Here is a 9459-nt window from a genome sequence, read left to right as displayed (position 1 = left end):
CTTTTGACTCTGTCTCCTATAAGATGCTCATAGAGAAGTTGATGATGCATGGGCTGGATGAGCAGAAAGGTGGATTGACGAATGGATGAGAGAGCATCTGGGCTAAGGGAGTGGTGATCAGTGGCATGGAGTCTAGCTGGAGTGCAGTAACTAGTGATGTATCCCTATCCCAGAGGTCAATGCTGGGTCCAGTTCTCTTCAACATCTTCATGAATGATCTGGATCATGGGGACAGTGTACCCTGAGCAAGTCTGTGGATGACACAAAACTGGGAGGAGTGGCTGATATGCCAAAAGGTTATCCTGCCATCCAGAGGGACCTGAACAGGCTGGAGAAAACAGCTGACAGGAATCTCCTGGTTTTCAGCACAAGGAAGTACTAAGTTCTGCACCTGGGGAGGAAGAACTTCCCCAGTTTATGCTGGGGAGTGATGCTGGTAGCATCAATATATTCTAGGGCTGACCAGCTGGAAAGCATCTTTCTGGAAAAGGATGTTCCTGGCAGACACCAAGTTGAACATGAGACAGCAGATAGAGGGAAGTGATCCTTCTCCTCTACTCAGCACCGGTGAGGCCACAGCTGGAGTGCTGTGTCCAGTTCAGGGCTCCCCAGTACAAGAGAGACATGGGCATACTGGAGAGTCCAGCAAAGCGCCACTAAGATGATGAAAGGACTGGAGCATCTCTCCTATGAGGAAAGGCTGAGAGAGCTGAGAATATTTAGTCTGGAGAAGAGAATGCTCAGAGAAGGGATGTTATCAATGTGTACAAATACCTGAAGGGAGAGTGTAAAGACAGAGCCAGGCTCTTTTCAGGGTCCTGATGGCAGGACCAGAGGAAATGGGAACATGTGGAAACACAGGAGGTTCCCCCTGAACATCAGGAAACACTATTTCACTGTGAGGGTGACTGAGCACTGTCACAGGTTGCCCAGAATGGTCGTGGAAATATCCAAAAGCTATCTGAACATGGTCCAGGGCAACTGGCTCCAGGTGTCTCTGCTTGAGCAGAGGGATTGTACCAGATGACCTCCAGAGGTCCCTTCTGACTGCAACTATTCTGTGATTCTGTGGAATTATAGCACTGTATAACAATCCGTTTCAAATATCCATTTTGTGAAACAGAATTAGGGTGTTTCCAGCATTTCATGCCAATCTTTAAAGGTGGCGTGTGGAGAGCCGAGAGGGGAACTTAGAAGTTTTTCCCCATATCAACACTAGATATGGCAGTGCAGGTGAATGACTAAATAATATGAATCTCATAAGGAATGCTGTACATCGTAATAATTCTTCTGAAAAAAATTCATTCAAAGAAATAGTAGAAGAGTGAAAAATATGAATGAAATGTAAAAACATTTGTTGCAAACTCTTGAAGTCAGAAAGTCAGAGAAACTATTACTGAACTGATACGAAAGTTTCAGAGGGAAAATAATAAAATATATATTGAGACAACACACATAACTAAAAAGAAAAAAATATTTTTTGTGTTTTAAACTAATATTTTCTTGGAGCATTTTTTCATTTCTACTGATCCTTCTCCTGGTTTTCTTATCAAACATTTTGAAAAATCCAACAGAAATACAAAAAATATTCAGTTATGTAATTTAAAATTTTGAAATGTTTGAACTTTCTATAGTTTGTCATTAAAAACATTTATTTTTAAAATCTAAGTATTTAATCTCCTTTTAAAAAGAAAATGAAAATAGTACTTTGACAGCTGCTTCCTACAGACGGATGTTAATATACAACAGAACAAAAATATCAATGTATTTTAAAAGCAATGCCAATTGAAATGATAGGACAGAAATCAAGGAGGAAGTTAATACTGAAGCCAATGCTTCAAAGCTTAGAATGAGGGGAAGAGAAACACACAGGAATCAACCATTAACATAGACTAAGACTGGCTTGTTCTTCTCTGGGCTCATGCTGTAATCCCATCATACCTGACAAACTCAAGTGAATGTCATGTCATTGTCTCAAAAATTTCATTAGGAAGACGTATACATATTATATATATAGAGAGAACTGATATAATAGCTGTAAAACATTTCACACTAGAAACCTCTACTAGGAAGAACATGAATAAAAAGAATAGTCATTTCAATGAAACTGAATGAGCTAGTGCCATCAACTGCTATAGCTGGTGATAAAAATCCTGTCACATACTGAACAACCAGAATTTGTCATTCCTACTTGGTGCCAACTATCTGCCCTGGGATATCAGCCAAGCAACCTGATGGACTCAATGAACCCTTCATGTACAATTTTGTAAAACAGGTTAAGGAGAAAGGTTGCCAACTGCATGAGATTCTCTATCAGTATTGCCTTACGCAGCATTTTGGAATATTTGGGAATTTTTTAACTTCCCTTATATAGACAGTACAGGCAAAGTTCATCATGTTTTAGGGCAGTTCAGTTGGGAGCATGTTTTTCTGGCTATCAATTTAACTTTTGAGCACTAAGTTGGTTTTCTTTAGATCAGGTCATCAAGCCTAACTTACTGTCAGCTGGGGAAATCACCATGGAGGCAGTGAGATTTGTTCAGAAAACCATGTAGCCTTCAGACAGCCTGAGGTCACTAGGCTAAATAATCTCTACTTTGTTCTCTAACCTTTCTTAGTGGTTAAAATACTGTATGTAAAAGGAACAAATATCACTCTTGTATTTGAGAAATAGTCCAAAACATGTTCCTGTAGTGCTAGGGAAACACAACCAAGGTTTTCATATAGAAACACAGATGTAGAAACTTATCCTCACCATACGGAAACTGAATTTCCCCTCCCTCGCCCTCCTCACAAACAAGTATCCCTAATTTATGAAGTCTATCACTTTATAGAATGAATCTGATAACAAATTGCTGCCATGGGCCTCTAGTGCTGTAGGAACATTCATCTGCATTCCCTACGGATGGCACTGCTCAGTGCAAGGCATTTCGCGTAAGCTCTGACCTCCTTACCGACAAGGTGGATGACATGGGAGCTTTTTGCCACTCCTAAGCTCTGTCTCCTTTAAGGGGAAGCTGGTTATTTTATTTAGAGTTCTCTTTCTCTGGCCTCTGACTCTCCTACAGAAACCACTGCAGACCCTGAAACAGCAGGAGACCCCACTATGGTGGAGAAACAAAGAAAGCTCAGTCCATAACCCCTTTTATTTTTTTTTTATATTTTTTTATTATTATAAGAATCCTTTCTTTATTCTTTTTCTAGAGATCTTTTTAAGTAATGCTCTCTCTTTGTTCGATTTCTCAATTTGTGCAGCATTCAAAGCTCTTCATTTATAGCAATAACGTTTTCTCCATTGGCTGGGATCGCTTATTCTTCATCCTTTTTATTTATAACAATAATAACAACAAAACAAAACAAGCATCTGCTCGACTGCAGTAAATTATCTGGCTTTCCATGCTCTGTGCAGAGTAAAATAGCTGAAGTTTATTTCATAAAGTGAATGTTTTCAGGCTACAGTCTGCCCAACATGAGTACTGCTCAAAGGCAGAATTTAACCTTTGTCTTTCATGGCTGATTTGACGTGCTCAACTACTCTTCCATAATTTTCATCAATTTTCAGCCTTGAGTTTCTTTAAGTCTTATATGACCAATTAATTAGAAAACAGCGCACCACTTGAAGAAACGAGTGATTTATAATGGAACGTCCACTTCTGCATTTGCGATGTTATTGGATGCTGTTAGAATAGTTAACTCACAAAATACTAATGCCAGTTCCCCTGAGAAGCTGATCTTTTGAATTTGACCTCTAATAGTACAATAATTCTCACAGAGTAAGTCAGGGCTAGGCTAATATTAGCGCATCTGTGTACACAGAAGTGCAGGCAGGCAGACGTAGGTGTGTCCAAGGCAGCCACATGTAAGACCGTTTTGATTCTGGAGCTGTGTACTGGAGCTGGGTTTAGACCCAAGTTGGCATATTTCTTCCGAAATAAAGGGTTATTTCTGTGTTTCAATGGTTAATATGGTTTCTACATCTACAGATGGTTGGCATCTGGACAGCTCAGGGGATAGTGGGAATATTCACACAATACTCTACAGCTGTTTATTTGTACATACACACATACACATGAACCAGGGTGACAGGAGCAGAACATCTCCTGTGCAGACTCTATCTATACGCTTCAGTTGCCACCTTCTGTCATGGTTTGATGGGGGGAGGGGGGCGGGTTCTGGTGGCAGGAGAGGGGCTTTGCTCCCTGTGACCTCCCGATTTTGGAACCGGGTTAGACTTGGTTCTGACCACCAGATTGGACTGCCATCCCCCTCGGGGTTGAGCCAATCAGCGCCTCTGCGAATTGCCCTATTTAAGTCGGGACAAAGGAAACGGAAAGGTGCTTTGCCCAGCAGCGAGGAGAGAAGGGAGGAGGGCACTGCCCCGCTCCCTGGCTCACGGCTGGGCGGCTGCCTGCGTTGGGCTGCCGCCACCCACTGAGGATGGCGGCGGCGGAGTTGGCTGGGGAACTCGGGGAGCACCCCGCTCCCGGGGTGCCCACTGGGCTGATTTCACCCAGAGAGGACTGAGATCTGAGAGAAACAGCTGCATCGACAGCAGGTCAGTGAGGATGGAGCGGGAGGAGGTGTGCCGGAGCTGAGTTTCCCCTGCAGCTGGTGGTGAGATGGCAGGCGGCCCCCCTGCAACCAGGACGGCCTCGGTGGAGTAGAGACCCACTCGCAGCCCATGGAGGGAAGATGCCCTGAGCCTGAGGACAGTCGTGTTGGGACACACGACAAGGTAGAGAGGCATCTGGAGTCTGCATGCGACCCACGCCAGAAGCGAGTGGCTACAACTCCCTAAGTATCCGAGACTGTGGTAAAGCCCACACTGGGGCAATCTGTGGGGAAGGATTGCAACCAGTGGGCTGGACTCACGTTGGAGAAGTTTGTGGATTTTTTCGTCGTGAGTAGGGGATCTGCTGGAGCAGGGGAAAGGGTGTAAGGACTCCTCCTCCTTTAAGAAAGAAGCAGCAGTAACAGCACGGAATGAACTGACCTGCACTCCCCCAGTCCCTGCCCCCTGTGCTGCTGGGGGGAGGAGGTAGAGCCGGGAGGAAAAGGAAAGGGGGAGGGGGAGGAGGAAGATGTCGGTTTTAAGATCTGGCTTTGTTTCTTTCTGTCCTCTCAAGTAACGGTTTTGTTTCCCTTTGTCCTTTTAAGTAACCATTAATAAATTGTTTTGCTTTAAGAAAGCCAAGTCTGTTTTGCCTGGGACCATGGTTGGTGGGTGCTCCTTCTGTTCTTTGTCTTCAACCCTCAGTCCCTTTATTATATTTTTTTTTCTCCTCTCCACTTTACTGGAGAAGGAGCGACTGTGTGGGTTTTAGTTGCTGGATCAGCCTAAAACCGTGACACCTTCCCAGTAGGATATCCTACATCAGAGCATACTACACTATCTTTATGCTGCATTGAGTATCACTTTGCCACAGCATTTTCGGTGAACTCGTTCAAGCCTTCCCAGTCTCTTGCACAGAAGCCCTTATTGTCTCTGTATTCAGAAAAAGTAATAAATTTTCAGCTGTTGAAGGGTGTGGCTCAATATCCAGGCTAACAACTTGTTTACACAGTTAGCTTTTGTGATACTATACTTTTAGTAATTGGGTTAAAAGCAGCTCATGAGGCAGACAGATGTTGCACTTACAGTGGGACAGATGGGGAACAAAAGAGGATGCGAGTTTGAATATTCTATAATCAACTGAATTGACGGGCATTTCTGAGACACAGGTAAGTGGAACGACCTTGGATTATAGAGGCCTTAAGAGATCTACAATGGTTCCATACTGTTTCAAGAAGAGTATCACTGTGAAGCATCAAATCCTTTAGCCTATCACATACAGAATAGTGATTTAAAAAAAAAAAAAAAAAGAAAAAAAATGATTATATCTTAACCAGAGAGCATTTACCTTTTACAGACTCAATGCCTCAGGCTGCTGTTGGTTAATGGTTGGACAGTTTAGGATTCAAAAGTCAGCCCTTAGAACTGTATAGGTGGACATTTTCTGAGCATGATTGTTCTTAGTGAATCATTAAGTGTTTTAAGTGAATCATTTCCCAAAACTGTGACAAGACTTACAGTAACTTTTAGGTCCTTGTTATTTACCATTTTTCTCCTCTTCTCCTCCAGCTGAAACCATATAGGTAAGCCACAAACAACCCTGATTTGTTTAACAGGGGATGCTGCACTAACAGTTATGTGTGATTTGAGAGAAAAATCGCTTGGAAGGGAAAACAACTGAAATATTAAAGTTTGAAAGCCTTGTGTGAGTCTATTTTGAAATAAATCCTCTAAGAAAGAATAAGAATAATTTGCAGAATTGGTTTATGAGAAGCTGAAAAAAAAGAAAAGGATGTAGAATAAAATCATTTCATTTAAGAATAGTGTATTTCTAACCAAAGTGTTCAGCTGATAACTGACATAAACTTATTAAAACCTAGAATTAAAAATCTCATCCTGCTGCCACTGAAAAGTTAATCGTAGTGAGAAGCTAATCCTGGATATCAGGATTTTCCCACCAGTAAGCTTTGTGGTATATAAAGTAGACCCTACAGCAGTGCATCTATGCTTACATGCTAAGACTTGAACCATATGAACCATCTTAATTTTTTTTTTTTTTAAAAAAAAGGAAAAAGAATGAAGGAAATGTAAAAGAACCACAATAATCAGCATTTAAGTTAATATATTAGCATGAAAGGATGTGTATAATCATCTACTTAGTGGAAGCTGCTTGTGCAGAAATTCTCATAAGCACTGGCTCTTTAGGTCTCTGTAAAGCAATAAATATTCACCACTTAAATAGATGAAAAACTGTTTTCTAAAATCAGCAAGAAAATAATAAAAAAATAAATAAAGTCAGCAGACAGCTATAATTCATTAGAATTGTTTCAAAAACTTTGCAAAATAAGTTCCGTTGATGAGAGCTTTCAACACCGTCAACAGCATACTGTAACAATGAAGACGTGTTAGTGTGGTGGTTCAAAAAACAAGGGTTTAGTCCTACTGCTTTACTCCAATGTTTTGCAATGAGATGCAGAAACTTAATACACAACTGATAAGATTCTTAATAAAGTTTTTAAGCTAGTCCAGCAATGCAAATAACACCAATGCAAAAGTGCTGGGCAAACATATTCAGGGTTTTTTTTCAATAGCGTAACAGTCCATAAACTGCTCAGGTTAAAGCAAATGGAGTACAGCCTTAACGAGCCCATGTGCTTCAACAGATACTCAGAATTTCCAGCAGTGCAACTGTTTAGGTGATTTTTTTTTCCCATCCCTTAGTCTAAGCAAACCTGCATGAAACATTTCTGTCAGTAAATAGCTCCATATGTTAAAAAAAATCACCATAAATATCCCCACAATGACATTATTTTAAGGACTTTTCTAATATGGTTTCTCACTGTATGGCTGACTGATTGCTGCAAGCTGAGAATTCTGTCTCAGTAAAAAGAAAAATACCTTCTAAGAAAATCAATAGACACTTTTTTATTTTCTGCTTGTTTTGCATAGGATGTAGTTAAGCATGCACTGGGGCTTCAGTAGATTGGTTTCAGGTGGTAGGGATTTAGAACATGTGTTGTAAATTGGATAATTAGCATTTTTGATGAGGAAGCATGCACAGTAAAAAAGGCATCTGAGACCAGAAGAAGGAAGTTTTTGAAAGTGATAATGTCAGATGGATCTGGATTTTTGCCTGGAATGTGCTCAAAGATTAACTTAAACTCTTGAAGTGTAGACAGCATTGAATAAATAGTTGTTCTATCAGAAAATATGTGTTTCCTGTACTAATACTGTTGTATGTACTTTTGAAAGCTCAGAGGATGGATCGGAGGTATAGCATCATTTTAAAACAGTCACAGAGGAAAGAAAATTGATGCTTGTATCTTAGATTCATATCTAAAGCTTACCTTTTAATGGCTTTTCAAGATCTGTAAAAGATTTTTTTTCGTTTTCTTTGTTTTACTTTTTGTTATCAGAGATGACTTGTGACTTAATTCCAGTTTTGGTTTTGAGTTACATGCCTTTTGTTTTTCTTTCTTATCCTCCTACATTCTTGTTTAAGCTACAGGCTATAGGGGTTCCCTCAGCTGCTACTATGAGAGATAGTAATAAGGAGATACGAAGACAAAAACTCTTTCAGGTATACCTGGATTCAATCTAAATTTTTTTAGGGTATGCCAACTTCTGAAAAATTGCACAGAATGTTAAATTCCCAAGAAGTCAGGCAATTCTCATATGTTTTATTGCTTTCTAACTGTGATCAAACAAAGAATAAATAAGAATTGTTGGGTTTAGGATGATGTTATTTATCTAAGAAAACAGAGTTTGTATGCTTTCTCTACCTATATGCATATTACAGTGTCAGCAAAAAGTTGTTTGCACCTCTTAAATCATAAAAAAAAAACAAACAGAAAGCCTACACTTGAGCTCATCTGTGTACTAACAGCTTTCCAGATAAGCAGATGGCTATGCTTCTTATTGTGTACCTTTCTCCCAGCTAGAATATTTCTCAATGTAACTATCACATTTGATGAAAATTATCCCTCAAGTTAAATTGACTAACACATTGCTTTCCCTTCTGAGTTAGCTAAGCAAAAAAAATGACAGTGAGTATCGTTTTAGCATGTGAAACTCCACTCTCAAACAGCTGCTACGTCTTCCAGTTTATTAGTGATATTTGGACATCTCTTGTTTTGGTTGTTGGGGTTTTTTTAATGTAAATCTTAACAACTTCATTCTATCATCATACGAATAAGTGCTCTTGTCAGAGCTGGACACCTATGAACATAGAGTACGTTTCCCTACTATTTTGCAAGTTGCTGCCTATGCCTCTAGCGTCAATAGATACTTTGAGGGCCTCCCAACCCTTCAGCATATTGAATGTTCCTCCCAGTTGGTGTTTGTCTATGAACTTACTAAAGCATGCACTGCCTACAATTCCCCTAAAGAACCCACTCGAATGGACACTGGTGAAGTGTTGGCCACAATCCGTTGAGCCCAGTGGCCTAGCCAGTTTTTCACCCCATATTGTAGTCCACTCATCCAACCATATTTATCTTTTTCTACTTTAGGGGAGTACCTCCTAGCCAAACCCATGAGATTAGTAGTGTAAAGAATTCGTCCAACTTTGTACGTCGAACAGCTGTCACCCGGCAATGCCAGAAGCTCCTGGATTGCTTGCATAGAATCATAGAATGGTTTGGATTGGAAGGGACCTCAAATATCATCTAGTTTCAACCCCCTGCCATGGGCAGGACACCCTCCACTACACCAGGTTGCTCAACACCTCATCAAGCCTGGCCTTGAACACTTCCAGGGATGGGACATTTACAGCTTCTTTGGGCAACCTGTTGCAGTGCCTCACCCACCCTCAGGGTGAAAAATTTCTGCCTTATATCCAACGTAATATACCCTCTTTCTGTTTAAAGCCATTACCCCTTGTCCTGTCACTACAATATCATTGTAAA

Source organism: Tauraco erythrolophus, chromosome 3, assembly GCF_009769465.1.
Source record: "Tauraco erythrolophus isolate bTauEry1 chromosome 3, bTauEry1.pri, whole genome shotgun sequence".
In the NCBI taxonomy this organism is placed as follows: Eukaryota; Metazoa; Chordata; class Aves; order Musophagiformes; family Musophagidae; genus Tauraco; species Tauraco erythrolophus.
This window is presented reverse-complemented; position numbering follows the sequence as displayed.